Consider the following 16,155-nt stretch of genomic DNA (forward strand, 5'->3'; position numbering starts at 1 on the left):
TCTATCTTTATTCCTCTGTTGTTCATTAAACCTCTGAGCTGTTTTGTTAATAAATCCCTTTTGTTTTATTCCTTAGAGTGAGTAATAATTATTGGTATGACCATAGGTGATAGATACTAATTCAGGGTAAATGGGCCTGTCTGGGAGGGGGTCCTTTATAAAGGTATCTCCTGTCATAAGTTTTCCCGTAACACCGTGAGAAGATGAATGCAATCTTAGGATGTATTAGGCAAGGATTTTCCAATAGGGATAGGGTAGGGTGACCAGACAGCAAATGTAAAAAACTGGGATGGGGGTGGGGGGTAATAGGAGCCTATATAAGAAAAAGACTCAAAAATCAGGACTGTCCCTATAAAATCAGGACATCTGGTCACCCTAGGATAGGGAAGTATTAATGTCATTGTATAGAGCACTGATAAGACCTATATTTGAAATAACATGTACAATTCTGGATATCCATGTTCAAGAAAGATGAATTTGAGCTGAAACAGGTGCAGAGAAGGGCTACTAGGATGACCAAGGGAATGTAGGGCCAGAGGAGACTGGAGGAGCTTGGCTTGTTTAGCCTAGTAAGAAAGCTGAGAACGGACATAATTGCTCATCGGCAGCAGATATAAGAGGCTTGGGGAGGTTAAGCCACCACAAACGGGGCGAGAAATGCTGGATGCGGCACACCTCCCTTTGGAGGCGTGCTGTCCTGCTGCCTTTACAGCACCGCCACCGGAAGCTCCCGAGGAGTGGGGGGGGGGGGGGGGGCACTGGCACCTGGACAGTGGCCCCATCTGTGTTCCACCCCAAGGCCCTGTTCCTGCTCAGCTTCTTATAGGCCTTGGCTACACTTGAGAATTCACAGCGCTGCCGCAAATGTAGTCACGCCGCCAGCGCTGTGAGAGCTCTCTCACAGTGCTGCAAGTACTCCACCTCTCCAAGGGGAATAGCTTGCAGCGCTGTGAGCGAGCGTGCAGCACTGCAAGCGCTGATTACACTTGCGCTTTACAGTGCTGCACTCATGGGCGGAGGGCGTTTTCACACCCCTGAGCACAGCAAGTTGCAGCGCTGTATGGTGCCAGTGTAGCCAAGGCCATAGAATCATAGATTAGGGTTCGAAGAGACCTCAGAGGGTCATCTAGTCCAATCCCCTGCTCAAAGCAGGGCCAACACCACCAACTAAATCATCCCAGCCATGGCTTTGTCAAGCTGGGCCTTAAAAACCTCTAAGGATGGAGATTCCACCACCTATGGTTCCACCTAATACGATTCTATGAAATTCAGGCTGCAAATTAGAAGATTTTAACTCTGAGGAGTGAGGTTTTAGAACAGCTTCCTAATAGTTGGGGGGAGGGGGAGCAAACAACTTAGTTTTAAGAGAGAGCTAGATAAATTTATGAGTGCAAATGAATGATGGCCTGGCTTGTGCTGGCAGGGGCAGGACTCAGCAGCCTTAAGACTCATTTCTGATTTATGTGCCTAAAAGCTCATATGTCCAGGCTTCAGCCGGCCACCCTTAGGGTTCAGGAGGGAATCCCATGCCGCCAAGTGTATTTGGGTGAGTTTTTTTTTGTTTCCTTCCTCTGAAGTACCAACAATGGCCAGGTCGGGAGATGCGACAGTGGACCGCAGGGTCAGTACCCTGAGGTGCCACCGCAGAGTCTCTCTTGCAGGTGCTTGGCAGGCTGGTTCTTGCTGACACACTCAGGCTCTGATCGCCACACGTGGGGCCAGCAAGCGCTTTCCCCCAGTCCGATTGGCAGCGACTGTGGGTTTTCTGCAGGGCGCGCAGGCAGTGGGAGCGACCAGGTGCGCCAGTGCCCACGGTCCCTGCAATGGCAGGTCAGGGATGAAGTGAGGTAGACCCAGCTAATGCTGACCAGGGACCTGCACTCACGCAGCAACGCCGGGCGGCTGGAGACAGCCGCCGCCCCGCACCTCCCCCGGGAGCCGTTACACGCAAAAGGGGACGGGGCAGACGGGGCCACAGCTGGGCTCGGAAATGGGCGGGGCCAGAATAGGGGCGGGGCGGGGACAAGGCCGGCGGTGTATCGTTCGCACAGCATGCTGGGATTTGTAGGCCTGAGCTGCCCTGCCCACCCGGTTTCCCCCAGTGACCCTCAACGGCGGCAGGGGCTGCGCCTGGGGTTAGGCAGCCTCTGTGCCAGGGGTCGCGCCTCGCGGGGTAACTAGGAGACTGGGCCGCGACAGTCATCTCGGAAGGCGAGGAGCCCTCCCCCAAAGAACTACCACTCCCACAGTGCTCCGCGCGCCAGCGTAGCGGCAGCCTTCATAGGGGGAGGGGCAAAATGGCTGCGGCTAATCCGAGGAAGAGGAGTCGTGGCTGAGGTGAGTCTGCGAGGGAGAGGAAGCGCGGGGCGGAGGGTTGCGGGGCCGGGCTGAGGCGAAAGGCGGCGGTGGCAGCAGAAGCGAGGCTAAGGCGGTCGGGGTTGTGGCTCCGCACGGAGGCTGGGACACTTCGCGAACGGTGCCGGCAGGCGGGCGGTGTGAGGCGGGTTCCCTGTTGGGAACCGGGGGGAGGGGGGTGAATAGCGTGCGGGGAGCCATGAGCCCCCCCCCCCCCCCCGAGCCTGTATCCTCAGGCCTGATCCCCCGCCCGGCAGTTCCCGAGCTCCTGGTGTGCCGCACCCTGGGGCACCCAGCTAACCTTCGCGTAGCGTCCGCAAGCCGTGCGCGGCGCTCTGCGGGGCTGGGAAGTCACTCGGCGTGAAATCACGTCGCAGAGCGCTCGAGGGGTCACCAAACACCGGTGTGCGGGGCTGTGTTGCAAAGTTTGCGCTGGCTGCTAGCCGTCCTCCCCAGTCGTGCTGTGGCTTCCCCACGTCCGTGTCCACAGCGAGTGACCGACCCCCGGCGCTGCGGTGGAAAGGGGCATCAAACTCATCACGCAACAGCTCCCAGATACTGTGTTGTGATGTTTACACCGGCTCTACTAGTAGGATCAAATAGGCCTGTGACACTACTATGTCCCTTGGTACTGTAGTGTCTGGATGCAGGCCTGTGATCAGGAGGTTCTCTGTGGGTTTTTTTTTTAAGTGATATCCTGATATGGTATAAATGTAGGTCTGTCTTGTGTAGTATTGACAAAACACCATGATACAAATATTGTAGCATGCTGTCAAGCTGTGAATGTTCAGTGAATCCATTTAATGCTAACAAATGTCATTTGCTTGTCTGACACTCTTATGGTGATTGTGTCATGGCAACACATGACAGTGAGGTGTGACCACGCAGATCTGACCTGTGTAGTGTTAAATGAAAGTTACACAATTTTGTTACTCTCAGTAACTGTGTGATAGCTTTCCATCTATCTCTCTGGCGCTGGTGTACTATAGAGACTAAACTTGACCTTTGGGGGGAATTTGTTTATGGTATGATGGACTGCAGTACAGGGACTGTCTGTTGAAAGACTCTGTAAATAGGCACTAAAATGTTTACATAAAATTACTACTGAGAAATTACAAATTTGGGGGATTAAAATACGGATTGTAGGGCCATTACACTGGGAGAACTTCACTGAGTGAGACTTTAAATTGCTTTTGAAACACACTATTAAATCCTTCATAGGAGGAAAAGACACTCTAAAATCTGCCAAAATGAGTGAGTTGGTAGGTCTGTGATTGCTCATTCAGAAAAAAAAGTGTTAAAAGTGGGAACTGAAGATAATTAATTTGCAAATAAGATAGCATTTAAAAGCAGTGATTGATTTTCTAGTTTCAAATAGTATAATGTTGGAAGATGTTAAACTTCCTCCCCCATTTACCTCTCTTTCTCTTACCCCTATGCTAGTGTACCTTCCGCTTCAGGTCTAATAAAATGGAATCACTAAGAACATAAGAATAGCCATGCTGGGTCAGACCAATGGTCTATCTAGCAGAGTATCCTGTCTTCTGACAGTGGTAAGTGCCAGGTTCATTCAATGGAATGAATGAATGAATGAACAGGGAATGGACAAAGGAGGGTAATTGTGTGATCCCCTGTGGTCCAGTCGCAGCTTCTGGCAGTTAGATGTTTAGGGACATCCAGAGCATCGGGTGTGTCCCTGACCATCTTGGCTAGTAGCCATTCTTGGACCTATCCCCCATGAGCTTATCTAATTCTTTTTTTTTATAGGCCTTGGCTACACTGGCAATTCACAGCGCTGCACTTGCTGCACTCAGGGGTGTGAAAAAACACGCCCCCCTGAGCGTAGCGAGTGCAGCGCTGTAAAGCGCCAGTGTAATCAGCGCCTGCAGCGCTGCACGCTCGCTCGCAGCGTTGCAAGCTATTCCCCTCGGAGAGGTGGAGTACTTGCAGCGCTGCGAGAGAGCTCTCGCAGCGCTGGCGGCGCGACTACACTCGCGCTTCACAACCTTTGTATGCCGCAGCAGCGCTGTGAATCCGCGAGTGTAGCCAAGGCCATAGATTTGTCCTTCACAACAGCCTGTGGCAATGAGTTCCACAGGTGATCTGTATGTTGTGTGAAGAAGTACTTCCTTATGTTTTGGACCAGGAATCACCCAGTGAAATTAACAGGCAGCAGGTTTTTATGTTACATGAAGGGGTAAATAGCGCTTCTCTATTCACTTTCTCCACGCCATTTTTCCCACTCAAATACAGACTTCGCTCCAAGGGTGGGGGAGTGGAGAAAATCCTCTTGGGGCAGAGATAAAATACCGAAGAATCTCACAATCAGTTACTTGTTTGTAGTGGGCTAACTATGAAGAAAACTTTCTAACTATAGGACTAGATTACTATGGTAGGTTGTATAATCCCTGGCATTGGAGGTTTTTAAGAACAGGTTATATAAAGACCTGTCAGAGATGGTATAGATGACCTCTTGAGGTTCCTTGCAGCCCTGAATTTCTGTGACTCTATGAAGGAAATTGTTTACGTTCCTAACTGCAGTGGGTGCTAGTAGGTGTCCACATTAGTAACACTGATGACTTTCAGATTGGTTGGTGTATCAGAGACCTGTTAAGGAAATATATTGCCATTGTTCTGGCTCCATAAGCTTTAAAGGAAATGAAAATAAACTGTTTCATGAATTTTGTGCCATGTAACATTGTATTTTGACATCACTAAAATGGCTAATGATAGGGGGGTTTACATAAAAATGTCTGACTAGAATTAGCATAGTTTAGCATAGAAAGCAAAAGTAAGTAGATGACAGCTGTTCAAAGAATCTTAAGCAATTCCAGTAGTATATTTTGTTCCAAAATGTGTGATTTCCCTCTAATCAATTTATATCATTTTTATGTGATTAAAATATATAAATGGTATTTTTATCAGTGCTTTCAGTTGATTTTATTTTAATATGGTGCTTCTCTACTATTTTATGCTGATAGCTAAATTCTGAGGTGGCACTTTCAGAGATGGGCCTTTCTGAGAGAAATGGAAACTGATGGCTGGAATACTGAATAGCGTAGGAGCATCATATCAGGGTGAAATAAGATGATTGCCAGTACTATGGCACTTTTAGGCTTCTTTTTTTGTGGATGAGCATGTTAGCTTTGTGACTGTCAACTACATGGGGAAAACTTTCCTTTTTACCCACTTGTTTCATACATTTTCTTGCCATGTTTCATAATTATTGAAGATTTGTTTAAAAATGGGCTTGTTCCTTTTCAATCAGTTTTCTTTTGAATTGATTCTGCAGCATACAAAGGCTGCATTTGTGATAGTTTCCATGGCAACAGTGTCATAATATTTGTACATATATATCAGTAGTACCTATTGAGGATCTCTGTCTGCTTTACAAAAAAATACATTTAGCCTCACAAATACCCCTGGGTGACACATTATCTCAATATTGCTGATGGAGGAACTTGAAGAGAGGTGAAAGGCAAAATGTACAAGTGAACAGTAATTTTCAATGCTTCAGTTCTTGGGTACCCAACCTGAGCTGCCTAGTGCCTGATTTTTCAGAGGTACTGAGCACCTATATCACGATCTTTATTTGGACTTAGGGGCTGTTCATCCCTTCTGAAAAAGAACCCTAGAAATCCCAAGTTGGGAAATCCAAAATTAGTGTCTCACAAGGCTTGTGAAAGAGCTGTTAATAAAAATACAGATCTCTTGCCTGCCGTTCCTGTATCTGAATCACAATACTATATTTCCTCCCACAGACTCAGGATTGTGACTTTGTTGTGGGATCAAATAGACTAGTTGGTTAAGGACAGGAAAAGAAGGAAGGAAGTATTACTATTCCTCCCGACCGTCTCTCACACGTTTCAAATTAACATAGCAATTTCTAGTTGGCTGATTGGAGGCTGAGCCTAGAGCTATAATTACTGGGCATTGCACTGATTGATTTACTTCAGCCCAAAGGCTGTAGTAATTCTCCTGGAATGTATGGCAACAGGAGGGGAGATTGAATCTGGAATTGTGGAATATGGTATGTGACATTTTTAGCTTGTAAGAGCCCACCTCGCACTAACCTGCTGCAGAGCTCTTTTGGTCTTCCAGGGCATGCTGATCAAAAGACTTTGGACTGTAACAAAGTCAGTGTTTGTGGCTTTCTAGAGTTTGTGTAGCAGCTATTTTCAGGTGGATGGGGTCTGCCAGCACAGACAATAATATTAATTGATTGGAATATTAAATGATATGTTCTTCACTATGCATAATGAAAAAGTCTATAAAAATAAATGGTATTGTGGATTTATATCAAATTTGGTGTGGTTAAAAGTTAAAGAATGTCTTTTCTAACTGCCTGTCCTTCAAATTCAGCCTGGGATCTGACAGTAAAGCTGTGCTCTTTCTAACTCACATACCAATTTTAGTCACTTGTCAGACTAGAACAGCATTCTGACAGAGTCATAGCTCTAAGCATATGTCTTCACGGCAACTAGACACCCACGCCTGGCTTGTGCCAGCCAGCTCAGACTCACGCCAGCTGACCGACCACAGCTGCGGGGCTGTCTCACTGCTGTGTAGATGGCTGGGGCCCGGGCTCTACGACTCTGCAAGGTGGGGAGTCCCAGAGCTTGGGTTTCAGCCTGAGCCTGGAAGTCTACAGAGAAATGAAACAGCCCCGCAGCCTGAGGCCCGCTAGCCCGAGTCGGCTGGCATGGGCCAGCCGTGAGGTGTGGGGTTTTTTGTTTGTTTGCTGTATAGACATACCCTAAAGCTCTTTGCTTAAAACTGAAAGCATATACACTTCATGCATAGTCTACTGAGGACTGTTGCATTAGCCAGAGCGAATAGGTTGATGGTGTCATGTGTAAGAATGACAATCTGGATAAGACTAATGGTCCATCTAGCCCAGTATCCTGTCTTTTGGCAAATACCAGTGCCAGTTGTTTCAGCGGAAATGGACAGAACAGGGTAGTTATTGTGTGGTCCAGTCCCAGCTTCTGGCAGTCAGAGGCTTAGGGACACCCAGAATGTGGAGTTGTGTCCCTGATCATGATGTCTAATAGCTATTGATGGACCTACGTTCAGGGAACATATGTATTTTTTTTTTTTTAAATCTAGTTATACTTTTGGCCTTCACAACGTCCCCGGACAATGAATTCCACAGGTTGACTGCGTGCTATGTGAAGAAGTACTTCTTTATGTTTGTGATAAATCTGCTGCCTATAATTTCATTGGGTGACCCCTGGTTCTTGTGTTATATGACAGGGTAAATAATACTTACTTATTCACTTTCTCCACACCATTCATGATTTTATAGACCTCTAGCATATCACCCCTTAATTGTCTCTCTTCCAAGATGAATAGTCCCAGGTTTTTTAATCTCTCCTCATATGGAAGCTGTTCCATATCCTTAGTCATTTTTGTTGCCCTTCTCTGTATCTTTTCCATTTCTAATGCGTTTTTTTTTTTTTTGAGATGAGGTGACCAGAATTGCATGCAGTATTCAAGGTGTGGGCATATCATGGGTATAGATACTGAAAATATCATAATGGCACTATTATTGTCTAACCCTTTCCTAATGGTTCCTGACATTCTTAGCTTTTTTGACTGCTGCTGCAAGTTGAGAACTATCCACAACGACTCCAAGATCTTTCTTGAGTAGTAACAGCTAATTTAGACCCCATCATTTTGTATGTATAGTTGGGATTATGTTTTCCAATGTGCATTACTTTGCACTTAGCAACATTGCATTTCATCTGCCATTTTGTTGCCCAGTCACTCAGTTTTGGGAGATCCCTTTCTAACTCTTCCCAGTCAGCTTTGGAATTAATGATTTTAAATCATTTTGTATCGGATGCAGACTTAGCCACCTTACTGTTTACCCCTTTTTCCAGTTCATTTATGATTATGATGAATAGCACTGGTCCCAGTACAGATCCTTGGAGGACCCGGCTATTTACCTAACTCCACTGTGAAAACTGACCGTTTATTCCTACCTTTATTTCCTATCTTTTAACCAGTTACTGATCCATGAAAGGACCTTCTCTCTTATTCCATTATTTCTTATTTTGCTTCAGAGCCTTTGTTGAGGGACCTTGTCAAGGCTTTCTGAAAGTTCAAGTATACTATATTGACTGGACTCTCCAAGAATTTTAGTAGATTGGTGAGGTTTGATTTCCCTTCACAAAAGCCGGGTTAACTCTTCCTCAACATATCCGTTTGATCTGTGTCTGAAAATTCTGTTCTTTATTATATTTTCAACCATAATATATTATATTTGCCTGATACAGAAGATAGGCTTACTGGCCTGTAATTAGAAGTATAGTCTCATTAGTGTCTTTTAAAAATCATGTTACGTTAGCTATCTTCCAGTCATCTGATACAGATGCTGATTTAAGTAATAAGTTACACACCACATTTAGTAGTTTTGCACTTTCATATTTGAGTTCCTTCAGAACTCTTAGGGGAATACCATCTGTTCCTGGTGACTTACTGCTGTTTAATTTATCAGTTTATTCCAAAACCACCTCTATTGACCTCTCAGTATGGCACAGTTCTTCAGATTTGTGACCAGGCATTGTGTAGGAAAGTTCCCAGTTCTAGCTCAAACCTGAGGATCTAAAGATCTCTGTGGTGGCCCAGTGGGCAGAGGTGCCAGGTAGGATCAGGATGTGCACCCCTTCATGCATCAGTGGGGAATTTGAGAGCATGGTGCGCTGGGGTGTTTTTTGTCCAATTTGACAACACGACTGAAGAGCATACAATGCCACTTTTGAATATAATGAGCGATTGAAAGAAGGCATCTCTCAGCAAGATTATAATGTTTCACATAAGTCAAACCACTTTATGTTCAGGATTCAGTGTTGACAGCGCATATGGAAAGCCTCTAGCCATTCAAAAATCTGCCTATAATTAGAGTCCAGGTTTCTAATCCATACATCAGTATAGGTAGTACACGGGTTTGATTGATCCAGAACATGGTCACAAAAACATCTTCAAGCTGAATCTGTAAGTGAGATGTGAACTTCATGCAGGAAGTGACGAGATGTCTTTGTCAGCGAATGTCTGGTTTGCTTTGACCATCTGAACTTTGCTTTCAGCCTACATAGATGATAGTTTTGAACCACATCTTCACCACGTATTGTGGTGGACCAGCTCCAAGGTTCTGGACCTTGGTCTTCTGGAATGTGATGTTCAACCCCATAGTGTGGGTAGCCTCCCGGAAATCTTGGAGGGTGGGACTGAAATTCTCTGACTTCTCCCCAAGCAAAGCTACTTCATCAGTATAGTGTTGGTTGGTGAACGTTTCTTAACTAATGTTGATTCTGATATGAGAGCAGTAAGTCTGTCAAGCTATCGACTGGATATTAGGAAAGTGCCAGGGTGAGAGTGCATCTCTGTCGCACACGCAAGGTTGTGTAGAAATCCAGCGAAAGCTGTTAACCAGCATGACTTTCACACAGGGGTGAAGACCCATGCACCAGATTTATCAGACTATCTGGGGCACCAGCTTCTTTTAGTGAGAGTGAAAGTGCTAACCTAAATCAGTTTAGTGTTGACTAAATCAAAAGCCGCCTTGATGTCGATATATGCCATGTGAAGTGGGAGGTTAAATTCTTGGTACAGATCAGCCAGAGGGTAAAGACAGTGTCCATTGTTGACCTCTGTCAAGGAGCATCTGCATCCTACCAAGCAGAACATGAGCAAATACCGTTCAAGGGACTGAAAACAATGAAATTGTCCTGAAGTTCCCATACTCAGTGTGAGATCCTTTGTCCTTGTACAGAGATACTATGATATGATTATTCCATTCTGTTGATACTTTGCCAGATGCCCACACTTTGAAGAATACAGTATTTGTTGCAGGCTGATGCTCACTGCTTCCAAAGCATCTTTGAGCAAGTCTGGGGGAATATCAGGTCCAACAGCACATCCCCTCTAACTTCGGAATGGCCTTTCATATTTCCATGGGTCTTCAGCCTTGTGATTTGCCATGTCACATAGCTCTGGACAGTTGCCAGTGGCATAATGTGTTTTCCATCTATTCAGGACCTTGTCCATCAGTGAACAGGGAAAGCTGGCCGGTTTCGTGATGGGGATTCTGGAAGGTTGTTTATGGCTGCCAGCTAGGTGCCTGGTGACTGTAGGCAGGATGCAGATTGTTGAACTTTAGGCCATTCTCTGCCTCGTCAGCTGGGGAGTTGATGTAAATCTCAATCATGTTTTGCCATGGCTTGGCAAATGCCTTTCAGCCTCCCTCCCCCTCACCAAAGTGCTGAGTACCTAAAGTTCACACTGCATTTGTTACACATTAGCTCTTTGGGGCAGGAGACCTGTCTTGCATGTATGTAAAGCACCTAGTACACACTGGAGCAGTACATAAATAATGACATAAAAAACTAAAATAAAAGAATATTAAGGTTGCTTAGTCAAGCACTCAAAGATAAAAATGCCAGAATTAAGGTTGCCTGTGCAAACTTAATTCAGTCCTATGTGCATATGTGTTAGGATATAACTTTTAATTAAATATTCAATATTTTTTCCATAGGACCCCTGCCTCTTCCTGTGGGTTCCAGCAAGTTAGTTGCTGAGAGAAGGGAGGCTTTCCTGTACTCTCAGTTCTGATAATCAGAGCTACAGCAGCTCCCAGCAACTGCAGGGAAAGTTTTGTTCAGCCTCTGCAATCTTGGAAAGAAACGGGCTCAGTTGCTTCATGGGGATTGTGGATGTGTGGTCTGGGTAGCATGTGGGAGCTGTTTCGGCATGCAGCACTACTGGTGCACATGGAATCTTCAGAGAATTTGGTTGCTGGCCTCTAACAAATCTTTAAGTGTTTCAGAAGGTTACAAGTTGGTCAAATGTGGGCCCACTATTTATTATTTTTATTATTGGAGTGCTAGGAGCTCTAGTTTTGGGCCAGTACCACAAAGCACCAGGAGCTGTACAAACAGAACAAAACAATGGTCCTTTCCCTGAAATGCTTACAGACTAAAAAGACAAAACAGACAGATGGTCAGGGAAGGCATACAACACACAAGCAGAGTGTACAGTCTGGTGGCAACAAATATGTTAGTTCTACAATTTTATTTTCTCTCTCTGGTGGGTTTAGTTAGGAGGGGATAAGCTAAAGGCAGAGAGAAAGGACATTGAAAGGAAGGAGGATGCGGGGTGGGAGGGCTCGAAGAGAAGGGGAGAAGAAGGTAAGTGGAGGGTTCTCAGGCGTCCGGTTTTCGACTCGAACACCCAGTTGAAAAGGGACCCTGGCGGCTCCGGTTGGCACTGTTGACTGGGCTGTTAAAAGTCCGGTTGGTGGTGCATTGGGGGCCCAGGGCTAAGGCAGGATTCCTGCCTGCGCTAGCTCCGCGCAGCACCTGGAAGTGGCCATCAGGTCCTTGCAGCCCCAGGGCGTCTGGGCGGCCAGGAGGCTCCATGTGCTGCCCCCTCCCCGAGTGCCAGCTTCGCAGCTCCCATTGGCTGGGAACTGCAACCAATGGGAGCTGCGGGGGAGGTGCCTGCGGGTGTGAGGGCAGTGTGTGGAGCCTCCGTGGCCGCCCACACACTTAGGGACCGTAATGACCTGGCGGCTGCTTCCTAGGAGACGTGGTAAGTGCCACCGGGGACCCACCCACCCCCAACACCCTGCCCCCGCCTGGAGTCCCCTCCTGCACCCAAACTCCCTTCAGGAGCCTGCACCCCAAACCCGTCATCTCCATAGAATCACAGAATATCAGGGTTGAAAGGAACCTCAGGAGGTCATCTAGTCCAACCCTCTGCTCAAAGCAGGACCAATCCCCAACTAAATCATCCCAGCCAGGCTTTGTCAAGCCTAACCTTAAAAACCTCTAAGGAAGGAGATTCCACCACCTCCCTAGGTAACCCATTTCAGTGCTTCATCACCCTCCGAGTGAAAAAGTTTTTCCTAATATCCAACCTAAATCTCCCCCACTGCAACTTGAGACCATTACTCCTTGTTCTGTCATCTGGTACCACTGAGAACAGTCTAGATCTATCCTCTTTGGAGTCCCCTTTCAGGTAGTTGAAAGCAGCTATCAAATCCCCCCTCATTCTTCTCTTCTGCTGACTAAACATTCCCAGTTCCCTCAGCCTCTCCTCATAAGTCATGTGCTCCAGCTCCCTAATCATTTTTGTTGCCCTCTGCTGGACTCTTTCCAATTTTTCCACATCCTCCTTGCAGTGTGGGGTCCAAAACTGGACACAGTACTCCAGATGAGGCCTCACCAATGTCGAATAGAGGGGAATGATCATGTCCCTCAATCTGCTGGCAATACCCCTACTTATACAGCCCCAAATGCCGTTAGCCTTCTTGGCAACAAGGGCACACTGTTGACTCGTATCCAGCTTCTCGTCCACTGTAACCCCTAGGTCCTTTTCTGCAGAACTGCTGCCTAGCCATTCGGTCCCTAGACTGTAGCAGTGCATGGGATTCTTCCATCCTAAGTGCAGGACTCTGCACTTGTCCTTGTTGAACCTCATCAGATTTCTTTTGGCCCAATCCTCTAATTTGTCTAGGTCCCTCTGTATCGTATCCCTCCCTCCAGTGTATCTACCACTGCTCCCAGGTTAGTGTCATCTGCAAACTTGCTGAGGGTGCAGTCCACACCATCCTCTGGATTGCTAATGAAGATATTGAACAAAACTGGCCCCAGGATCGACCCTTGGGGCACTTTGCTTGATACCGGTTGCCAACTAGACATGGAGCCATTGATCACTACCTGTTGAGCCTGACGATCTAGCCAGCTTTCTATCCACTTTGTAGTCCATTCATCCAGCTCATACTTCTTCAACTTGCCGGCAAGAATACTGTGGGAGATGGTATCAAAAACTTTGCTAAAGTCAAGGAATAACATGTCCACTCTTTCCCCTCATCCACAGACCCAGTTATCTCCTCATAGAAGGCAATTAGGTTAGTCAGGCATGATTTGCCCTTGGTGAATTCATGCTGACTGTTCCTGATCCTCTAAGTGCTTCAGAACTGATTCCTTGAGGACCTGCTCCATGATTTTTCCAGGGACTGAGGTGAGCCTGACTGTCCCGTTGTTCCCCAGATCCTCCTCCTTTCCCTTTTTTAAAGATGGGCAGTACATTAGCCTTTTTCCAGTCATCCAGGACCTCCCCCGATCGCCATGAGTTTTCAAAGATAATGGCCAATGGCTCTGCAATCACATCCACCAACTCCTTTAGCACCCTTGGATGCAGCGCATCTGGCCCCATGGACTTGTTCTCGTCCAGCTTTTCTAAATAGTCCCGAACCACTTCTTTCTCCACAGAGGGCTGGTCACCTCCTCTCCATGCTGTGCTGCCCAGTGCAGTAGTCTGGGAGCTGACCTTGTTTGGGAAGACAAAGGCAAAAAAAGCATTGAGTATATTAGCTTTTTCCACATCCTCTGTCACTAGGTGACATTCAGTAAGGGGCCCACACTTTCCTTGACCTTCTTCTTGTTGCTAACATACCAGCCCCACCCCACAGCCCACACCCCGGTCACAGCGCTCATCCCTCCTGCACCCCAACCCTCTGCCCCAGCTAGAACCCTCTCCTCCATCCCAAACCCCAGATCCCGCACCCCCAGCTGGAGTCCTCCACCCCCCTGTCAGCCCGGAGCCCTCTCCCGCACCCTGAACCCCTTATTTCTGTCCCTACCCAGAGCCTGCACCCCCAGCCCAGAGCCCATACCCCCTCCTGCACCCCAATCTGCTGCCCCAGCTGGTGAAAGTGAGTGAGGGTGGGGAAGAGCAAGCGACTGGGGGAGGGGGGGATGGAGCAAGTGGGGGCAGGGCCTCAGAGAAGGGGCGGGACAGGATATTTGGTTTTATGCAGTTAGAAAGCTGGCAACTGTAGTGACATAAAATGAAGAGACTGAGGAAGGGGGAGGTTTGGAGCACATAGCCAGTCATCACAGAGCAAGTCCAGTCATTGTCTCTGGCTGGTTCCTCTTGGCAGCTTTCCTATCCCTTTGGACGTGGGAGAAAAGGCACACTCCTCACACCAAGGTGACTCTTTAGATTTCCACTGCCTGTTCTAAAGCATGGGGGTGCTAGAACTTCTCAATGAAAAGGTTGTAAGAATTTTTTTATGTGGGCAAAATGTCTTTCCTAAGCTTGTTCTCAGAAACAGTTAAACTGTTTTAGCAGAAAATTTCCTAAAAATTCAGCATTAGGCTAGGGTTACCATACTTAACAAATAAAAAAAGAGGACCCTCCACGGGGTCCTGGCCCCGCCCCTTTCCCATCCCCAGCCCCGCCCCAACTCTGCCCCTTCCCCGGCCCAACCCCGCCCTAACTCCGCTCCCTCCCACTCCCAGCCATGCGGAAAGGGCTGCCCGAGCGCTACCGGCTTCACGGTTTGCCTGGCAGCCCCCAGACCCTGCGCCCCTGGCCGGCGCTTCCCCAGCGCAGCTGGAGCCTGGGAGGGGAAGCGCCCAGCCGGGGGCGCAGGGTCTGGAGGCTGCCCGGCAAACCGTGAAGCCAGTAGCGCTTGGGCTTCGGGCAGCCCCCTTGCCTCCAGACCCTGCACCCCCAGCCGGGCACTTCCCCTCCCGGGCTTTGGCGGCGCAGGGTCCGGAGGCATGGGGGCTGCCCGAAGCCGGTAGCGCTCGGCCAGCCTGGCTCTTAAACAGAGCCGAAGAGTCGGGGGAGGAGCAGAGCCGCCGCGGCTGGATGCTCTGCTCCTCCCCTGACTCTTCGGCTCTGTTTAAGAGCCGATCTGCCCCAGCGCTACCGTCTTCGGGCAGCCCCCGTGCCAGCGGACCCTGTGCCGCCGGAGCCCGGGAGGGGAAGTGCCCGGCTGGGGTCTGGAGGCAAGGGGGCTGCCTGAAGCCCACAGCGCTCGGGCAGCTCGGCTCTTAAACAGAGCCGAAGAGTCAGGGGAGGAGCAGAGCAGCCGCGGGAGGGGAAGTGCCTGGCTGGCATTTTCCTGGACATGTTCAGCTTTTTGGCAATTTCCCCCGGACGGGGGGTTTGATTGCCGAAAAGCCGGACATGTCTGGGAAAAACCGGACGTATGGTAACCCTACATTAGGCACACACCTGGTGTGAAAAACTTCAGCCTGAACAATTGAGGTTGGTAAATGTATAAGCTTTTGAAAATAGGGTCTTATAATAGGAAGTGTCTGGCGATAATTATATTTGTCTCTACCTCCTACCTATAATGTTTCACTGGCAAAGTGTACGGTGTCCCCATTCATTGCAGTTGTCAAAAATTCAACACTCAAGACATCAGTCTCTTTTAATTAAAACCTTGTTAAGGCTGCTCAATTATGTGTACTACAAATACACCCTTAATGAAGCCAGAAAATATCTGTTCTCTGTAATCCCTGAAACAAATTTTCAACCAGCAGTCATTAATTTATCTTCATCATACAAACATGCACCGCCCGCAATATACATGCTTTCTCCTTCCACAAAAAATAAGAACAAAAGCTGTAACTTTGTCCTTGGGGAGAGGCATACTTTTCAAACAAGGTAGATTGATTAAGCAAGCACTAAACCTTGATTTAAATAATTGATTTTAATCATATTTTGTATTTTACTCTTTAGTTATCTTTGAGACGTTCATTCTCGTTGGTTGTTATAACCATTAAAACGTTGATTTGCAACTAAATGTAATTTTATAAAATTTGATACTTCTTTTTGTTAACCAGAGGATACTGTATCTCTACATCTAAACATTAATATAACTCAACATTCATGTCGTCAGATTACTATTTTTTGTTTTTTATGATGTTAGAAAATGATTTATTATTATTATTATTTATTTTATTACATGGGTTTTTTACTTGTGAATTGTCAAGC

General features: G+C 47.3%; 1 protein-coding gene across 19 annotated transcripts in view; it reads left to right on the plus strand.

Moving 5' to 3' along the window:
- The first annotated feature begins 1,653 nt into the window (after positions 1 to 1,653).
- EFR3A (EFR3 homolog A) overlaps positions 1,654 to 16,155 on the plus strand; it is a 151,663-nt gene continuing 137,161 nt past the window's right edge. For 17 of the 19 annotated variants that reach the window (XR_010599015.1, XR_010599013.1, XR_010599018.1 and 14 more), the window contains exon 1: positions 2,206 to 2,337. The gene's annotated coding sequence lies outside the window, so the exon portion shown is untranslated. Of the gene's footprint in view, positions 2,338 to 13,239; positions 13,384 to 16,155 lie in introns of all 19 variants that reach the window. The other 2 variants (XR_010599014.1, XM_065586159.1) reach the window with 2 other exon arrangements.

The sequence above is a fragment of the Chrysemys picta genome, chromosome 2, assembly GCF_011386835.1.
Source record: "Chrysemys picta bellii isolate R12L10 chromosome 2, ASM1138683v2, whole genome shotgun sequence".
Taxonomy (NCBI): domain Eukaryota; kingdom Metazoa; phylum Chordata; order Testudines; family Emydidae; genus Chrysemys; species Chrysemys picta.